General features: G+C 53.3%; 1 pseudogene; it reads right to left on the bottom strand.

Moving 5' to 3' along the window:
- Positions 1–3,096: 3,096 nt before the first annotated feature.
- Positions 3,097–4,658, bottom strand: LOC104872730 (annotated as a pseudogene).
- Positions 4,659–6,092: the final 1,434 nt, after the last annotated feature.

The raw sequence follows: 6,092 nt of genomic DNA on the forward strand, positions 1-6,092 counted from the left end.
CCAGCCTGGCCCTCTTGGACAGCTGCTGTCCCTGCTCTATGCTGCATCTTCCTGACCGCACAGGTGGGGCTGAATTTGAGAGCAGAGGGCACACAGGAGACAGGCAGCCGCACCTCGGCTTTGTGTGAAGGTAACCTGCAGGCTCTGCCTCCTGTTCCCTACCCCAGCCCCTCCTTTCATCTTTTGTTGAATGAGGATGAACCAACCAGGAGAAGAAACATTTTTGTCCAGCACTGTTTGCTTCCAGTTTCAGAGGTTACATAGAAGGAAATGTGAAATGCTAAATATTTCCACGCTTTTCACACACGTGCACACACATGCACACACACGTTCAGAGGTTCTCTTGTGGCACAAAGCCTCCACCGTGGAAGGGTTATCAGCTGGGGATTTGGGCGGTCAGAGGGCTTTTCCTGGAGAGCAGCAGTCCTCAGAGCAATGAGAGGCAGGCCTACTTGGTCTTTCATTGCTTTACATTTATTTTTTCCCAAGAGCTGCAAACAGCATGAGAGCCACGGTGCAGCTGACCTCACAGAACCTCCGTGATGACCAGTATTTAGTCTATTAGAAATAGTTTGGAATTGAAAAGAAGTCAGAAATGCCTCACATGGCTCGGAAGTGGGACCCACCCTGGAAGTCTGGGGGCTGCGGGGTGCCCAAAACACTGGCCCCCACCCCTGGTGGCACGAGCTCCAGAGGGGACACAGGAAATGGAATTCCAGGGTGGACCTTCCCCCGCAGGCTGGGGGGCTGCACAGGCACAGCCCCCAGAATTCACCCTGCGCCCTGGGAGTCATCTCTACGCCGCAGTTCGGGCTCCCTGGATGGTGTAATTCCAAACCCACAGCGCGCAGTTCCCAAGAGAAGACATGGCTCCACCACTAAAGTCATAAGAGAATGCCAGGGGCTGAGCACTTTATGCAGATGAAAGGTTTGTTTAGCTCACAGATGAGGGATGAAAGTCCAAGCAGCAGGATACCACGGCCCATCACACCATGTGAGGGCGCCTGGCAGCACTCATGCTGGAGGGACCGGCCACGTGGGGAGGGCCAGGCTCCTAGTGACAATGCTCTGAGAACTCTAGGGAACCCAGGAGCCACACAGTGCCCTGCACCCTCCTCGCCCACCTGCTGCACACTGGGTCCCCTAGCAGCCTCGCTGACACAGCCCTCATGTGGCAAGCAGTCCACACTGGGGCCAAGAGGGTGGGATTTGTACACACAGCCGAGGGCCGCTCTGCTGTTCTGCCAAGCAGCCAGTTCTGTCCCGAAAGGTGCCCACATCGCTAGCATAGAAAAGGGTGTGTTGACTGGATACACAGCTGGAGACCCGGGAAGTGACCCTGCTCAGAGTCAGAAGGAAGCCAGGTGTATAACCCCAGTGTGGGGAAACTGAAACTCTCACCTAACAATAGTATTCAGAAAACTAGAAGTGGTTAACAAGGAGCTAATCTATCAACTTAATGAAGCCACATTCCAGCCCAATGTGCATGTGAATACCTTTTGACCTTAGGAATCGTAAAATATTATGGTGTCTAAACATTTTCTTGTGATGTCTTTCTGCAGATGTTTCTTGTGTATCTACACAAGATAATGTGCTAATAATGTGTGTATAAATAACCAGGTTTGCCTCAATTAAAGCAGACAGTCCTTTGTCTCCACTCTGCCTAGAGTGTCTTTCCTTTTCAATCCTCACTCTCTCCTTCAGGTACTGTTCGACTAGTGGGGGCTGGTCCCCCACACCCCAGCCCTCCAGAGGCCCAGTCAGGAGGAGCACTGTGAATTCCAGGCCTGGACTATACGGGCAGATCCTGTCTCAAAACAAACAAAACAGGATTCAGGAAGGTGGCAAAAGGCCAGGCCGCCTCTGGTACCATGTGTCATCCCGTGACAGGGTTTGATGGTACCCGCTTCCTGCACTCCTCCCTTCACAGAGACGGAAAGAGACATGTGGGGCCCTGAGGGCACGAGGCTTTCATACACACAGGCAAGATGCTGTGAAAGGTTACCCTTGGTGCGGATGGGTATTGCCAATCAGAACGGTTAAGCAAGGGAGAAAAAAAGGCCGAATCATGCTTAAGGATTATGTAGCAACTGTGTAAAATGTAACAGGAGTTTAAAGAACTCAAATCGGCTTCCATCACCAAGTGTTCCTCGTCCTGAGAGAGATAAGCATTTTCTGTCCTCCTCCCTCCCTTTCTTCCCGTGCGTTACACGGACAGTGCTGAGGGGCCGGCAGAGCTGCAGGCTGGCTCTGTGCACACAGCTCATGAAGAGAGTTCCGGTAGGAATGAGTTCGGGCTCGGACCTCGGTGGCCTGCAGGCCATGTGCAGACACGAGTGGGATCCCACTAGGGACCCCGCTCATGGACATGCTAGGCTCTGGGTTCCAGCACCCGACAGTCTTAATTACACCATTTATCATTCACCAGCTCAGACCCAGGCCCAATCATGGGTCTGGTTTTTAGATAAAAGTGTTATCTAAAGTGCAATTGGTCTCACAGAACTTCATAAAAACAATACAACTGCCTAGAATACTCCTTTTCCCAGTTCATAGTTTTGAACTTTTGCAGTATTTGAGATGTGGGAGGTTTCCAACCCATGTCGTGTCAAATAAGCCCTTCTATGCAGGATTACAGGAACTGCTACTTGGCTGAAATTAGCATATATATTTTTTAATCTACAATTTAACATTCAAACTTCATTAAGACATGTGCAATATGGCAATTTTACTGGGGGTTTACCCTACCTAGGATATGACTGCCTGCTGGGGTTTAGCAACAGGGTACAGTTCACACTTAGCACTAATTAAATACTTTATTGAATAACTACAATACCAAACAAAATGCATTCAAATGCTTTCTTTTAAAAAATCAGTTTTAAAGGCCTTTCTAGTCAGGCTAAAGTCAAACACAGTAAAGGCAGATATGCTAGTTTAGCACAATTGGCTGGCTTTGTACAGCACCTATATCTTTTATAACAGCACTTATATCTTTTAGTCTGCAAGTATATTATTAAATGCTAGAGAACATCTAATACAACCATTTCTATAGAACTAGGAAATAAATTTCTAAGAAAGAAAGATTTTACAGGCCCCATCTTTTATACCCACCCCAACAGTCTAATTCTAAAGAGAATAAAGCCAATGACTTTCCTCACAAGAGCTCGTGACTAATGTCGCTTTGCTGTCAAAATCTGCATTTCTGATCTGTTAGGAGCACTCAGACGAGACTCAGAGATTTCCAGCCAAGCACAGTGCACGCTGTGATCACCTGTTCAGCAACAGCAAGCGCTGCATTCAAAACTATCTCATCCCAGGAATGGTCAGCCACACCCATGGGCATCTCCTCCACTGCACTGCAGTGCTGTAGAAAGTCTGTGTCACGAAGAATCTGCTTGTCTCCCTCGGTAACAAAGTTTACAGCCACATCTTTCCTCCAAATCGACCCCTCTGCCAGTTCTGCGAATACAGTTTTCACGATTGGCTCATAACCAATGACGCTTGCTGCCCATCAATCCCACAAGCCAGCAAGTCCACAGTGGTCAGAACTGGGCTGGTCCTCGAGGGATCCCTTGTGGTAACATCATCGCCCCCCTCTGATCCAGGTCACCATGCAGAGCGGAAACTCAGATCCCTGGAGCACATCTTCTCAGTGAGCCAGTCCACCCTGCACCCTATATCGAGAAAAATAATAGCCTGTGTAACGGTGAGCGACTCATACAAACCACAAAGTGTATCCAACTTCCACTCCTCTCTTTGAACATTAATGGAAAACTGTTTGAGCCTTCTTTCTTCACCAGAACTCGAGCTGGATCGCTCATAAATCTTCGGTCACTTCTGACACATCAGCTGGCGTCGTGGCAGAAAGCGACACAACCTGAATGCTTGTATTTAGCTTTTGGAAAATCTCACATATCTGATCCTTAAGCCCTTGGCTCACTGTTTCGTCTGCTTCATCGAAAACAAACCTTTGGATCCACTGTGGAGAAAGGCGTCTCCTGCGTGTCGCATCAGACGCTGTCCCCAGTGCAGCAACAGGAAGGCGCGGGGCTGCAGCCACAGTCCTGGCCTCTCACTTCCAACGCTTGTCCACCGACGCCGGCATGGAGCTGCTCCCACGCAGTCTGCAAGGGCCAGAATCACCTTCTGGATCTTTAATACAAGGAATAAAGCTCCTCGCTGAGCAGCAGAAGGCTTCTCAAACCACAGGCACAGAGGCCCCAGGGAGAGACTCCCTTAAATTCACATCACCAAAGGTATCAGCAATCATTCCATGACACCACCAGGGTCCGTGGCCTCTGGGCCTCCACGTGCTCTGCTGTTATGATCCGCAGAGCCACCAGGGCCCGACTGAAAAGAGCATATGTTTCTTAATTCACATTTAGACCCTTTAATTAAATTTATGCTTGGCTGGCGTCCCGAAAGTGTATGCGTTCTGGGGTCCCCTGGGGTGTTTTCCTGCATCCATGCACGGTGTGATGTGGAAGCTGGTAAGGGCATCCCCCCTGCAGCTCCTGAGAGACCGGTGCCCTGCGCCTACCCTGGGGCTCAAACCTGCGCCTCGCCCTTCTGAAGTCAGGGTCCCTGGAGCCTGCACGGGGAAGGCGCTGGGTCCACGGGGCTCCATCCTCCACGGCTGCCCTCTGCTCTGCCATCCACATTACCAGCAGGGACTCAACCCAGACCCCGCGTGCTGCTCCCCACCTGTGCACACCCTGACGCAGGCTCAGGTGGAATCGGTACCACGAAAGACCAGCAGCCGTGACCGATGAGAGGACACAGCCGAGAGCGCACTGTGATGGCAGTAGGGCAGGTGAGCATCCCTGGAGGGGACTGTCCCTGGCTCCCAAGGGACCCGGCACAGGTAACCTCCCCAGCCAGCACCTGAGGCTGGAAATCTCAATGAGAGAGAGACAGACAGACACTCTGACTCTATAGAGGTCCTCGGAATGGCCCCCAGACCAGCAGACTGAAAACTTGCCACATGTGGTGGCCCAGTCCTGTAGTCCAAACACTCTGGGAGACTGAGGCAGGAGAATCTCAAGGTCAAGCCTAATAAAAGAACTTCGGATATAGTGCAAAGGCCTTAGTTCAATTCCCAGTGCCATAGATAGATAGACAGGCAGGCAGGCAGGCAGGATTTGCCTTCCCTGGCCTCTCAGAAGCCGGTGCTGGTTGAGACAGTGACCAGTGTGGCCGCCCTGCCTCCCCTCCGAGGAGGCCTCGGGTTGCCCAGGAGAGGAGAGCCCCACCCTGCAGGCCGTGTCCCCCACGTTCCTCACAATGCTCCTGCTCACAGCCCTGCAGGCCCCAGGTGACAGCAGAGGACCTCATCTCAAGGGACAGTGCCCAGCAGCAACCGGAGCTCTCGTGAGCAGTGAGACTCGGGAAGGGGACAAACAACGTGGCTCACAGGAGTCTGCACAAGGCTTTCTGTGTACAAGGTGACCGGTGACCCCCACAACTCCCCAAACTGGCCACAGCCCCTGCGGAGAAGCTGCTGGCTCCAGCATGGCTCCGTTCGCGCTGTTTCATTTGCCTTCTATTTTCCTGGTCTGCAGTGTGAATCCCGGCCTCGCAGCCCGAGCAGCTGGAAACTCGCGGCCAGCAGCGCCCTCCGGTGTCCCGAGGAGGACACGACGCCTGTGCCGGCCTCTGCGCAGGGAGGAAGGACAGAGTCCCCGGGGCCAAGACAGCAGGCACCTGCACGGGCATCTGGGCCCTCAGGACAGTGAGCGGGGCCGAGGTGAGGGAGGCGTCCCAAAGCCCTGATCCGGCCGTGGCCTTCCATCAGGAGGACGGACTGGCGCCCACGCTGGCTGTGTCCGGTCTGTGAGGTCCACAGAGCCTGCTCCCTTCCTCCCGCACGGCACACCGGAGGAGCCGGGGCCGGGATCCGGGCGGGCTGCAGGGCCGGAGCTTCTCCCCACCCGCGGGGCGCACCGGACCCCGGTGCGTGAAGAACCGTGAGACCCAGCCACAGCTGGAACTGGACTGAGCGGGGGCTGACCGACGCCTCCAGTGCTCGTCCGGAGGAAGGAAAGGAAACCCCCAGGGATCCACCACGATGGCAGACAGCGGCCGGCGCTGGGAGA

This window comes from Fukomys damarensis, unplaced genomic scaffold, assembly GCF_012274545.1.
Source record: "Fukomys damarensis isolate Sample0158 unplaced genomic scaffold, DMR_v1.0_HiC HiC_scaffold_30, whole genome shotgun sequence".
In the NCBI taxonomy this organism is placed as follows: Eukaryota; Metazoa; Chordata; class Mammalia; order Rodentia; family Bathyergidae; genus Fukomys; species Fukomys damarensis.